General features: G+C 47.7%; 1 protein-coding gene across 2 annotated transcripts in view; it reads left to right on the top strand.

The window, feature by feature from the left end:
- Window positions 1–1,102: 1,102 nt before the first annotated feature.
- The window catches only part of Zmat4 (zinc finger matrin-type 4), a 379,134-nt gene continuing 365,810 nt past the window's right edge, over window positions 1,103–14,426 (top strand). The window contains exon 1 of one of the 2 annotated variants that reach the window (XM_021170888.2): window positions 1,103–1,237. The gene's annotated coding sequence lies outside the window, so the exon portion shown is untranslated. Of the gene's footprint in view, window positions 1,238–1,739; window positions 2,314–14,426 lie in introns of those variants that run through there. The other variant, XM_029480293.1, reaches the window with a different exon arrangement.

Below are 14,426 nucleotides of genomic sequence, written 5' to 3' on the forward strand. Positions count from 1 at the left end.
CTTCTTCTTCTCCTTCTTCTTCTCCTTCTTCTCCTTCTCCTTCTTCTCCTTCTTCTTCTCCTCCTTCTCCTTCTTCTCCTCCTCCTTCTCCTCCTTCTCCCCCTTCTCCTCCATCCTCCTCCTTCCTCCTCCTCCTTCTTCCTCCTCTTCCTCCTCCTCTTCCTTCTCCTCCTTCCCCTTTGGCTGATAATTTGTGAGACTGCAATTAACAGAAGGAAGTAGGTTAGAATAATGAAACAAACAAACAAACAAACAAACAAACACCAGGCTCATGGCAGGTGCTTAGATCCAACGTGCCTGCTCATTTGGGCTTCCCCTGATGAGACATCCCAGACTTTTGTGGACTTTGGAAACAGCTCCTTCCAGACCTCAGGTAGAGTTCCAAGGGAACTTGGGACCTCGGGTTGGGGCAGTTTGTCGACCTTTAGGGAAAAGGATTAGGCACATGAACAAGACAAAGCTTATAATATGACCCCTGAACAATTTGAAATGACCTTCAGATGACCTCCAAGGTGTAAAAGCATCGTTCTGTTTCTTCAGCCCTGAACCTTGTTCTGCTTTCTGGAGCCTTCTGACACCAACAGAAACCCCCATTATGATTCCCACAAGCCTCAGGAATATTTATCAACAAGGGGGAGAAATGAGGAAATAAGGCCAGATAATTGTTGCAATGGGCTTTGTTTTGTGGAAGTTAAAATGCTGGACTAAGAACCTCAGTTCATATTCTCTCTCTCTCTCTCTCTCTCTCTCTCTCTCTCTCTCTCTCTCTTTCTTCCTCTCTCTCTCTCTCCTCCCACCTCCCACCCCGTCTCTTTCTCGCCCACCCCCACCTTTTTCGACTGTCCTCCCCTCCCTTCTCTGGACTCCCAGTTCTGCCTCCCACCCCCCACCCCGACACCTGGCGGGAGGAGAACCTTACAGGTTGTCAATGAAACATGGAATTATTTCCTTTGATGGCTTAGATAATAGTAGAAGCCAAAGCAATGAGTGAGGTTGGCCGAGACCAATGCAGTCCTGCCCGGGACTGGAGAGCCAATCACAAGAGCAGGAGGCGGGGCGTCGGCGCCAGCAGATAATTGCTAAGTGCATCGCTAGCACAGTTGGTCCGAGCTGCTGAAAGGTCTGGTCGCAGAGACAGGAACGCAGCATCCTCAGCGTGCTCCATCCAGGCAGTGTCCTCCTGCGCTCCGCCGGGCGGCGAGCCTCCGGACGACAGCCCCTCTGCTTCTCGGAGAAGGTACCTTTATCTGTGTCCCGGGAGAGGGGGCTGCTTCCGCTCTGTTTTCGCTCGGGCTTGCAGTTAGCACAGGTGGAGGATTGCAGAGAGAAGAGAAAAGTTTAAGGGGAGGAAAGGTGGCCAAGGCGGAGACCCACTGTCTTTTGTTGGGAGGAAAACAAACCTACAATTTGGGAAAACTTCTGCACCGTCAAGAGCAAGGCTTGTTTACTACTCTTAATTAGCTGCGCTCAGGTTCATGGAAATGGGTCTGCTTTGGGGCTAGAGGACCTGCAGGGTTATGTGTAGACTTAGGTTTGCTGGGTGATGAGGCTGGACCCCGGATTGGCCGCTTCGTGGGCCAGAATGATGCTGTGACCATATCCATGAGCTGGCTCCAGAAGCAAGCTTGGTTTGATTGGATTTTCTGCCATCGGGTCTGCCCTATCCGCTATACCTTGACCTGCCTTGCTCAAACTACTGTGACCTTCAATTCCTGCCCGTCCTCAAACTTTTCTCATCTTCTCCTGGGCTACTTTTGCCCTCTCCATCTCCATCGGTCTTCACCGGTGAAAAGAGCAATGTCGTAGGGTGTAGGAGCCTGTCCTGTTTGACCCTGCGAGCATCTATCTGCGCATCACCCAACTTAGTGAAAAAGAAACCCTTGCTGTTGACAAAGAAAGTACTTCCTTGATCAGCTCCTGAACACCCTGGAACACTTTCTTGATTTGTCGTGTCCCGAAAAACAGCAGGGATGGAGCTGAATTTTATCCCGGGGTGCTTTACACTCCCATCAAAGAGAGGCCCAGGTCTGAGGTCCCAGCCACTCTGAAAGAGAGGCTGGTGGGAGGGGAAGCCACTGGATGCCAGTCAGTCTAGGTGCTCAGGTGCATCTGTTCAGGTAGATGGTGCTGCAGTCTCTGTCCACACTGCTTCTGATAGTTGATCTTCAAGTAGAAATGCTCACCGTGGCTCTTGGTTGGTTCTTTAACATTCCACATTGTTGGGACTACAAGGGACTCGCACCGAGACACACTTTCCACCCTGGAGACTGAGGTCAAACCTCTCTGTCAACTTTTGCTACAGGGCAGTGCAAGGTAAGTGGCCACTGAGGAAGTGGCTGTTCCCAGTGGGGGTGAAGGTGACGGATGTGGCCTTGGACTCCCTGCTTTAACACACAGGTAGTTCCCTGGTTTTGTGCCTGTCACTATAAGGCATGCAGTGGTGTGACCTACCTGTGACATCCTCTGGAGTTTCCAGTCTCCAGGTGTTATCACAAGTCCTTGGCATTTGGCGCATGCCCGGAGTTCAGGTGAATTTCCTCCGTTCGATTTCTGTCCCAGACTTAAACCGTTGTGGGAGTTCTGATAAGATTGTTCTGGAAGAGGTTCTCAGCAGTGCCTCGCGCACCCCTGTGACACTTATCCCCTCCCCCCCATCTCCGCCTCTGAGGTGTGACAGCCTTTGATTCTTCTGCTCCATGAGTCATTCCTGCTTACGAGCCCTATTTTCTTCACTACCACACACAACAGGTTCTCCTTCGCATCCTTAGACAACTGTTTTTGGGTGGGAGCTGTGATTATGGAAGTTCTACTGCCAATGGTTAGAGAAATAGCTGTCTGTCTAGCTGTCTGTGGTTACAGTTGGTTAGGATGTACACACGTTAGTTAGAAGCAGCAAGATATGCCCCGAGCTCTGTATAGCATGACTCCTGCTATCCAAGGTCCCTGAGTGGAGCTCCAGCTCCACTTTTCTAGGTTGTTGGGGGCAGATTTAAAGGCCTTCCCTGCCCCCACCCCCACCCCAGGATGTAAGGCATGCGACTCCACAGAGGCCATGGGGTCAGTATCTAGAACTGAGATAGTGACCTGATTGCAGTTAGTTTCTTTTCCTTTTCTTAAATGCACACAGCAATATGCTAGGTAAGCTTTTGAGTCTGAGGGGTGTCTTGGGCCAGAAACCAAGAGCAGAACTCAGGGCCCCCTTTCACTTTATGCCAATCTGTGATCTGTTGCTGCCTATCATGATAGAGAACATTAAAGCCAGGCATTTTAAAACAGCTCCCTGTGGTGACTCATGCACAGAGGGAAGGGCTGGGTGGGGGACGGAGCAGAGGGAGCTTTGAAAAGTACAAGTGGGACACACTGGAGCACTGCTTTCTCTCTCTCTCTCCTCCTCCTCATTCTTCTTCCTTGTATTTCCTCATTTGGAACAGAGATCATTAAAATAACAACTTAAGCTTAACAAAAAGAGAGTATAGGAGCTGGAGAGTAATTGACAAAACTCAAACCACTCTCATTGTAGCTTTGCCTGGGTCCTCATGGGCTCAAACCCCAGGACCCTGAACCTCTGCTCCGATCCATTTTGGAGTAGGTAATCACTGGAATGTGGCTGATTAACTCGTTGCGGAGCCGAGCGCTTGCTTGTGTAGGAAGGGCCTGACGGATGCTCAGGAAATTAAATTTGTTAGTTGTCATTTTGTCGAATTGAACACGATGGCTTCAGCTAGGAACCTGGATGGCACCATGCGTCTAGCAGTTTTCTCTCTCCTCAGTTGGCCAGCCAGGACTTCTGTCACTGAGCTACTGTGATGTGGAGGGCTCTTTCCATGCTCAGTGTGACTCCCCTTGCTCTACTCTGGATGTCAGCGCACACCCCCCCCCCCCCCCCCCCCGCCTTCACCTCAGCATCCCTTCTCATGATAAACAAGTCAACAAGTAATCTCTTTGCCAACCTGCTTTGATCTCACCCTTTTGTGCAGATATTTTTTTTTCTGTTAAAGAAAATTGTGCCCAGAAATAGGATTGAAAACATATTAAAATTTTTATCAGAGAACTGTCTTGTTTTGTTTTGTTTTTGTTTTCAGTTTTAAAATTTAATTTTGTGGTTTCAGGGAAATCAAATAAGCACATATATTGGGTTAGGTGTTTTGGTAAACGCTGTCTTTCTCTTTGTGGATGTTTGCATATCTCAGCTGTCCTCGGGGACAGGGTGTCTGTAGGTTTGAAGCAGCCTGGAACATCCCTGAAAGTTGTCAAGATTAAGTCACAGTGTCCCTCTGTTTATTCAGAATGGGGAAAGTGGCTGTTTGGAAATGTAGGCTCGGAAATGTATTTTCTGGGCTCAAGTGTCCTTCAGGTTTCATTTAGGAAAATTATGAGTAACTAGTTCATGTGACTCACTCTTCTACGCTTAGATCTCCATCCTTCACCTCTGCAGGGGACCTGATCAGGTATCTCATCCAATTTGATGAGCACGTGTATTTCTTTCTCTCTCCTTCCTCCATTCTGGTTCTCCCCAGCATTTCAGGACACCCTAGGAGAGATTTACTCAGACACCCTGTTCACTTCATTTCCGAAAGAGTTAACAGGAGATCCCAGGAAGGCTGGTGTCAGCCACGGGAGACTGCCCCCTTTCACCAAGTTCAGTTATGTCTCAGGCCTCAGTGGGACTCGTGGGTCATGTGCTGCTGATTTGGGTGAGGCAGACAGAGCAGATGCCTCTGGGTAAAGGTGATTCCACCCCTGCCCCACTGTCCTGAGGACCGCTCTTCTACACCGGTTCCACAGCCTCCGCATGGTCCATCTATGGACTGACCTTGGAGACGTTGGCAGACAGCATAGTTTGTCTGCTGCGCTCCCTATTTTTGGTTCGCCTATCACCCTAATCTACCAGTTGTTTGAAAGGATTTGTTTACTCCCTTACACTAAGTTAACAGTGTAACCTGCAGAGGCATCTTTCTCCCATATTCATAGAATGCACCACACTGCCGTGGAACTACACTTGTGTCCCTTATTTGAGTACGTCTTAGCAGAACCTAAGATGTTTGTAGTAGTAGCTCAGGCATCTGCTAGCAGCAAGAGGAAGACAGAACTAGAGAGATGCAAACTGAGCAATTGTGGCCCTTTGCTAGTCAGCTGAGACACTGCTGGGACTAGTTAGGAAGCGGTGGTAGGATTAGGGGTTTTAGCTGGGAATTGTGGCACATGACTATAATCCCAGCATTTTGGAAGGTAGAGAGAGGAAGAGCTAGGATTTGAGGCAAGCTTAGGCATATACAAAGACCTTACCCACAACCACCTCCAAGATGAACGAATGAATGAATGGATATTGAATGAATGAATGAATGAATGAATGAATATGGGTCTGGCACTTGAGCCCTGGGATTTGATCTTAGACATCATACTCATTTGCTCTCTTTTGGCTTTTACTTTCCTCCCGTGTAAAAAAGATTGGACTGCATTCTTCCAGGTCTTTCTGCAGTGACCTTCCCTTTAGATCTGGCCAGCGAGTCTGCCTCCCACTGTGGAGGCCACAGCTCGGCAGCCTCCAATGCCGCCATGGTGACTGGTCATAGTTTTAGAGCTGGAATCTGGGAAGACAGGTCAGGAGGCACAGTGGATGGTGTGCCAGAAGACACACAGGCTGAGGGGGTGATGTCATAGCTGATTCTGCTTTAGGAGGGGATGTTATATGGAGGATGGCGACCAGCTGTTCTCCATCTCCAGTAAGGATTGAACGGGAGAAAATAGACAGAAATTGCAGCAGATGGACTTAGATTAGGTATGAGGAAGAATTTTCCATCAGCAAGATTTTTTTTTTTTTATAAAAGGGAAGGTTGTGAGCCTCTGAGATAATCTTTAAGAAGTGGATAAGCTGGAGATGTTAGCTGGAGTTGGAGCTGGAGAACTGGAGTTGGTAAAGGGCAGGAATCCTTGAGCCTCAGGATCCATCTCTCTCCCGGGGAAGGATGCACAATCATTTTCCTCCAACTACACCCTTGGCAATGGGGCTTAAAGTTGTGGAGACTGGGGCGATCGAGGAAGGCAGGGAACCTGGGACTTGGGTAGATCCCCTCACTCTGCCCTGAGCTGGTTGGCACCTTGATGAGAATATTCTGGCTATTGCTTGGAGATCTCCCATTAGTCCTCATCTTTTCCTGCAGACCTGGCAAATGATATCAGAGAGGAGAAAGCGTTTGGTGGCACCATCCAGGAACTCAGTGCCAGAATAGAGACCAGAATTAAGCATCCCCCCTGTCCCCCATCTTCAGAATCAGTAGCATTTTCTCTGTAGCTCATTTCCTTTTAATTCCCCAACTAAATAGGCCATTTGATTCATTGGGTGCCTGATATCACTTTACCTGACTGGCAAAGATCAACACCTGCAGCTGAGCATTTTCATTGATAGTTCATTGATACCCGTTGCTGGCAGCGTGTTCACTGATGGTCCATTGATGGCCATTGCAGGCAGTGTGCTCTCTACAGCACCCATTGCACATATTTTAGTGTTTATTCCACAGCACCCACTGGCCACAGTAAGTGCCTTTTCCACAACCCCTATTGCTCACACTGTCTCTGATTACATTTTCTGTAGTTTATATAGTATACTGCTCCATCTCCAGACAGGGAGATGCCTTTGCTGTCTCTGGGGGGCTCTATGGGCTACTGCCAGGCCACGAGGCAGCTTTTCTGTCAGAACTCAGAACAAAAAGAAAGAGGAAATAGAGAAAGGGAACACCAAGAAGAGATAGGGAGAAATCGTGAGAGATGCTGAATTTGATTCTTGCAATGGTTAGAGATTATAGACATTCATTCAATTCTTCACTAAAATAATGGAATAAAAAGGCCCATGACATAGGGCATCTCATAAATAAAATACTGCACCCATTACCTTTAACAATCAGAACAAACAATGTGAAGAGCATTAGAGGAAGGTAGAGGTCTGGCCCACAGGAGCTTTTCCAGGGTCCAAAGTCTGGCTCTCTGTAGGGTCTGGAAAGAGCCTCACAGTTGTGACAATGTGGCAGTGGCTGGGACAGTCTTTGCTTCATGGTGTTTGAGTCAGCTAGAACTGAGCACCACACTGTAAGCCCTGGGACTCAGGCAGCAGTGCACAATGTCTGCCCACGAAATGGCTCAGGTGGGAGATTTCAAGGAACTGATGGAAGAAAGTACCTTGCAGGTACCAAACTGGGATGGTCAGGCCCCAGTGTGTGAGATGGGGTACAAGAACAGAGAGCGCTGGAGAGGACAGAAGGGGGCGTTGGAAGAATCAGAATCTCTTTGTAGAGGGAGAGGAGTAACCACCACCTGGGAGAGAACTCTGAGGAATCCAGGAGTCATGCAGCCCACCCTCCCCCCGCCCCTCAGCATTCTTCATGCCTTTGTCCTTCAAGACGACCTTTACCTGCATTTATACTTTGCCTCTCAGTTGTTGTTGTTGTTTTAAAGATTTATTTATTTCATGTATGTGGGTACACTGTTGCTGTCTTCAAACACACCAGAAGAGGTCATGGGATGCCTGTTACAGATGGTTTTGAGCCACCATGTGGTTGCTGGGAATTGAACGTAGGACCTCTGGAAGAGCAGTCAGAGCTCTTAACCACTGAGGCATCTCTCCAGCCCAGCTCCACAGTTTTGATGCTGTGGACTCTACTTGAGATGGGTGTGTTAGGTGGAGAAGAGCTGGGTCTTGGATGTGAGCTCAGCACATCCTTACTAGGGGGGAGGGGAGGGGAGGAGATTCATAGGAAATATCTGGAAGAAAGGGATGGCTAAGAGTAGGAAAAATATGTTAGAGAGGGGTAGGTGGAAGTGAGCCATGTTTGCCCAGTTCAAAAGCATGGGATAGCAGAGCGTGCCCTCAGTGCTTGGGTGCCCTTGAATCTGAATATATAAAGTGTGGTTTGGGTGGGGGGAGTGGGAGGAAGGGTTCTGGGTCCTTGCCAGGTAGGAAGAGTCCAGTTTCAGACGAGAAATGACACGCTCTCCTTTAGAGTTAGGAATGACAGCCTAGGCAGCTGGCAAGTGGAGAAGATGAAGTTTGGGGCAGGGGTTAGGAAGGGAAGGTGCAGCCAGGGGCCGGTGAAATGCAATGGGAGACCGAAAGAAGACAGTGACAACCAGGGAGGCTAGCAAGATGGCTGACTGAAGACACTTGCAGCACAGGTCTGGGAAAACTCCCAGGGCTGAGGTAACATCTGCAGGTGTCTTCATTGCCCTTGCAACGGGAGTTCCAGGAAGCATGCAAATTGTTAGGGAAGGGAGGGCGTTCTGCCTGCATGGATCGGAGCTCCTTGGGAAAACAGCCTGCTATGCAAGGCCTGTGGACTGCCTGAGGATTGTGGGAAAACTTGTACAGCTGGAGAAACAGAGTTTGATCCCTAGGACCCACATCTGACTTCCACTTACTTGTATGACCCACAACAGAGCTGCTACTCCTGCTAATGGGACATCTACTGACTTCATGATTCTCGCCAGATCAGGGGGACCTCTGGATCTCAATGAGGACAAGCTGATAAGAGAGACCAGCCATTGCTTCTGAAATAGGTTAAGAGGAAATGGCAAATAGGATAAGAGATGGCTCAGCAGTGAAGGGCACAGGCTGTGCTTTCCCAGAGATCCTGTGTTGGATTCCCAATACCCACCCACAGGGCAGCTTACAAATGTCTGCAACTCCGGTTCCAGGGCATTCAGTGCCCTCTTCTGGCGACTGTGGGTACTGTGCAGACATACACAGGCATAACACCATATACATAAAATACAACTCAAATGAAAATTTTGAAAAGGGAATTATTTCAGGGGAGAGGGAGAGAAAGAGAGACACAGAGAGAGGGGGGGAATATAAGTGGGGCATTAGAATTCATGTGCTAATGGAAAGGACCATTAAAAGCACAGGTTTGGGATCATAAAAGGAGGTGTTGAACTATTTTTCTGCAACAACTTTGGGACAGATACTTCAAAACATTTAGAAAAGAAATAAGTGGGTAGATTATGCAAAAGCCTTGTAGTTAGTATTCATAATTAAAACCAAGATATTGTTAGCCACCTAATATATTAGCCAAAATGAAAAATGTCCTATCCGATGTTGGTGGGAGTGTTGTAGAGAACAATAGACATTTATATGCTTCGCTTCTGGGAAGGTAATTTGAACACATGAGACAAGTCTCAAAAATGCCCTTTAAACCAGTAAGCAGGCCTTCTCCAAGGAATTAACCCTAAGGAAATAAACAGAGATGCGCACAGTGGTTCTAATCAGGGATATTTCTTTCAGCATTATTCATGATAACAAAACATTGTGCCGGGGATTAATTAAATCTAATATGGGTCATCTATAAAATGGAAATCAAAGAAGCTATTAAAACTACATTGAATAATATATAAGGATGCAGAAAGTGCTAATAATATATCTATTAAGTAAAGACTGGAAAGTAAATAGAGTGTAATCGCAGTTAAAGTGGAATGAAATATCATAACTTGGAAATGGATACATTTATTTTTATTTTATTTTTTTACCTTTTTGAGTTTTCTAAATTTCTTACAGGAAAAAATGTTATTTTCTAAGTTAGAAACAATATTTTCCAAGTCAGGAACAATATTCTTTCTTTTTTTATATTAAAAATAATCTTTTCTCATACAGTATAGTCTGATCAGACTCCCCACCATCCCCCTCCTACATTCACCCTCCACACCCAAATCTCTCTCCCCCCTCATTATTTAGAAAGCCATCAGTTATCTGAAAAAAATAATCAAACAAACAAAATGGAGTGGGACAAAAACAAACAAACAAACAAACAAACAAACAAACAAACAAACAAACAGAAAAAAAGAGCCAAAGAGAAGCATAAGAAACACATACAGAGGCGCAGATGCACATACTCACATACCCAGAAAGTTCATTAAAACACAAAATTAGGAACTATAATATATAAGCAAGAGACAGGCAAAGTTGAAAAAAAAATCCCAGCCAAAGGGTTATGAAACAAAGAACCTCTAAAAATACCATTGAGTTCATTTTGTGTTGGCCCTCTACTGCTGGGCATGGGGTTTGCCCTTAAGACTGGTTTGTTCCTTCAGGGAGACTCCATTGGAGAAAACGAATTTCTCTTTTGCACACAGTTATCAATTGGAGATAGCTTCTGGGCTAGGGATGGGGGCTTGTGACTACTTCCCCTCTCAGTGCTGGGACCCCATCCAGTGTAGACCTGTGCAGGCCCTGTGCATGCTGCCACAGTCTCTGGGTTCATGTGCACATGTTCAAGTCCTGTTGCATCTTGTCCTGGCTCTGACACTCTATCTGCTTCCTCTTCTGCAGAGAAACAGAGCTCTTCTAAAGCAGTCATTGCAACCATGGACATTCTAGCAGTATCTGTACATGTGACAGCATTACAGGCTCGATGCTAACTGTGTAAGACTGGCGTGTGTCCTCAGTACATTCGGGAAGGCGATCAACCAACATAGTCCTGAGATCCAGCATGCACTTGTCTGTAAGAGCTCATCCTCTTCCTCTGCACAGGTGACAGTCACTGTGAGCGGCCAGGCCTTGTGACTTCCTGCATACCTTGTCATCGCAGCCCAGGCCCTGCTGTCACTGTGATCAGACCTGTCTTAGAATTTTGAGTATGTGTCTCCATGCACCCCAAGTGGAGGAATTAAGGCACAGAGAGGTTTGCGGCTCAATTAAGGTAAAGGAACGGGGTATTGGTAGGCACAAGCCTAGGGCTTCTGTTCTACACACTGTGGTCTTTGAACAATAGCAGATTTGCTGAGGTCTCTGTATGCTCTTGAAGGGCTGGCAGATTTCCACGGGACAGCGCCGAGCCACACCCTTCCCTTCTTTTTAGTCAAGACGAAATCAATGCCCTGAAATCAATGCCCTGACAGCTATTTCACTTTGAGCTGGGGCTGCGGGTGATGAGCCAGAGGCGACCCCCACTGGCTGTCTCCTGCCTGAGAGTCTCATTTGTACATGTCCCACTGTGGCTTCCTCTTGCATAAACTCTGGGCAGCCACGTCAGCTTGCTTGGGGTGGAAGACACAGCTGGCTGGCTTCATGAAGCGTGTCGGACCACAGGAGGACTCTGGGGTACCGTCTCACAGCAGGGCCTGTGGTGGCTCTCAGGGGCATAACCTTGGGGCTTTTGTAGATTTAATTGGGGGTGGGGGAAGGTCGGCAGCCTTGCAGCAAGCAGGGCTGGTTGAGGAGCTGTGTGTGTGTACATAATTTGCTGCTCTATTTATTTTAATAAGGACCCAAATGTATGTTGCATTTTGTCTTTGGAAGCTTCGGATGTGGGCAAGGTGTTTTCCCCATTTTGCAGGGGAAGAGATCAGTAGGGAATGGATATGGAATTGTGAGGATAGCCAAATCCTGCCATCTCATCGTACCTGACTTATCAGCAGCAAGAATTTCCCATGGACCTGTATGTCCTTGGTAAAGGAGGGGTGTGAATTAGGATCCCATGTAGCCCTCAAGGCTACTTGGGAAGCCAGTAGCGGAATATATGACTTTGGGTGCCAGGGAACCTTTCGCTGAATTCTGCAGTGTGAAGCCAAACATAGGTGAATTATCAGTGAGGGAAATAGTGGTCTCAGAAGGCCCAAGGAGACAAAAATGTCATGAATGTTGAATTTGGAAGGATGTGACTAATCTGGACAGTGGGAGTGTGGCAGGATTTCAGGGAGGGCCCTTCTCTACGGAGTAAGTGTCTGGAGTCAGAGTTATCAGGAACATCTCTGACTGCCAAGGGGGTCGTGAGCTGCACTGAAGTGAAGTCTCCTTCCCTTCCTAACAGGGTTTGCTCTCTTAGAAAGTCTGTGTGGTTTGTCCACTGTGGCAGTGTGGCACTGAGGGGAACAAAGGGAGGGAGCTACTTCAGGAGCTGTGGACACCCTGGCAATGAAGGACGATGGGAAGGGAGGGAGACACTGAGGCAGCTATGGGCTGAGATGGGAATGGCTTCCATTTTCCTCTCCCAAGTTCTTGAGTTTGTTCCTGTTGAGAAGAAGTTGCCCTGTGGTGGTCCAGGGAGACAGAAGGAAGGGTTGGAATGGCTGCTACTCAGTGAATCCTCCCTTTCTGTTGGGAACTTAGGGTTTTCAAATTTATTAGCCAGTAAGAAAAAAAAAACCCTTCAAAACTGGGTAAGCAAGTAAACCCTAGAGGCATGTTTAGATAAGAGTGGGGATCTCTGCTGTAGGAAAGTCCTGAGGGTGACCCCCTTTTAATATGGTAGGTTGCAAACTTTTAGGTGTGATGAGCTACATATGGGAAAGACAGACAGAGATCCAGGATGGCCCTTTGGCTTTATATTGGTAGAAATTTGGTGAGAGTGCCTTATTTCACGGGGGAGGAGACAGGCTTGAGCTGTAGCTGAAGTTGACTAATGGAACATGGCTGGTGTAATGCCCACCCTGTGTTCCCGTGAGGCCCAGCTAGCTCTTTCTCCTGCCCTTTGGCCAGGATTCCAACCGACTAACATTTGGATTCGAAACGGCTGGTTTTGCATTTCTGTCCATCCCATAGAAGCCCCTTCTCCCCGTGGCCACACAGATCTCCAGGAGGCTCTGCAGAAGGATTCTGGCTGTACAGTCATTTTGTCACCAGATCCTGGTTTGATTCAGTACATCCCTGGGGCAGGTCACCAAGGAAGATGGCTGGCTTGGACATGTGAGCCCTAGGATACAGCTCTGTTTTTCGATTTTTATTTTTCACGGCGCAAACAGTTTCTCTTCCATGTCCTTCTACTTTTTAAAATGTGAGACAAGAGCTTTGCACATTTAGGCATCCACTATGTCACATCCCAAATCTTGAGAACAGGCAGAATTCTCTAAGAAGCAAGAATATAGTAATGGATGAGACTGACCTGAGTTCTGGCCTTTTTGAGATTAGGTTCTAGGTGAAAGATGATGGCTAGACCACAGGTAAATACGATTGAGGGCTGGTGTTGGCATGGAGAAAAATACAGCCAGCCAGGGGAGTAGAGTGTGACTTTGGGGAGGATGTGTCCCAAAGAAATGTTTCTGTAGTAGCACTTATCAGAGGCCTGGAACAGGGGACCTGGTCCTCGTGGATATTGAGGACTGGAAGTCCATGTCAGGAAAGACATCAAAGGTTAAGTAAGATACTGGGATGTCAGCAGTAACTGCAAGGCCAGAGGCCAGACGCAGCCTTCTCAAACTCTGTATTGCTGCAAGGAGAGCTGTGTGTATGATCTGTGATATCAGAGCATCATTGACTGTCATCCGGAGAGTACGCTGTAGCAGGCCATGTGTACTCAGAGGCTAGCCAGGATAGCAGGATCCTGACTAATGATGGTGGGGGCTTACTGGCAGTGGTCAAGATCTAGTTATACTTTGAAGAGAGAGCAGGCAGGATGGGTCGATGAACTGAACTTTGGGTGCGAAAGAGAATACTCAATGAGAGGTATAAGGGTTTCCACGGAAGTGAGAAGGTCTATATAAGGAGCAAATGGGGAAGGGGATGCCAGGGGGAGGGGATGAGTGGAAGGACAGGTTGTAAAGAGTAAAGACTGTGCAAAGTAGAGTGGTTAGCGGTGATGATGGGCGTGGGGGCAGGACAGGAAGTGAGGATGGGATGGAGGATGGTGGGCGTGGGGGCGGGACAGGAAGTGAGGATGTAATGGAGGGTGTGGGAGTGGAGGCAGGACAGGAAGTGAGGATTGGGATGGAGGATGATGGGCATGGGGGCAGGACAGAAATGAGGATAGGGATTGGTTGAAAAACAGAAAGCAAGGATGAGGGGGTCCTTGTTGAGGCAGAAAGTGAGGACTGGAAGTGAGGATGGTTTGGGTTGCAGGATGAAAAGTGAGGGTAGAGGGGGCAGGGCAGGAAATGAGGATTGGGCTGTGGACAGAGGGGAGGCAAGGACTGGGCATGCTGCCAGGACAGGGAGCAAGGAGTTTGTGTTAGTATGAATGAGACATCCACTCAAAATGTCCACTGCAAAGGTGGGTTGAGAGTCTGGAGTCCAAAGAAGAGGTTTAGACTAGAGAAGGACTTCGGGGTCATGAGTGGCATTTAAGGTCGCATTCCCGATTAGCTTACTCAGGAGAGCGTGGGTACAGAGGCGGTAAAGACGGAGTTTTGAGAATGGCAGTATTTATAGATCTGGAAGAGTAGCTGGCAAACTTCCTAAAGTGCCAGACAGTAAATACTTAAGGCTTTGCAGGCCGTATTGTCTTCCCTGCAACTGTTTAACTTGACTCTTGTAGCACAAGGCAGCCTTGGCGGACAGTTATAAATGATTAAGATAGGCTGTGTTACAACAGAACTTCACGGCAAATCCACCTGACCCATAGGGCAGAATTTCCTGACCTTGGGTATAAGACATTGAGAATTTATCCTGGAAACAGGAAGGAGAGGAAGTAGCAATGAGAAAGGGGTGAGGTTGGGGTGGGGGCAGGGCT

The sequence above is a fragment of the Mus caroli genome, chromosome 8 (genome assembly GCF_900094665.2).
Source record: "Mus caroli chromosome 8, CAROLI_EIJ_v1.1, whole genome shotgun sequence".
NCBI classification, from domain to species: Eukaryota; Metazoa; Chordata; class Mammalia; order Rodentia; family Muridae; genus Mus; species Mus caroli.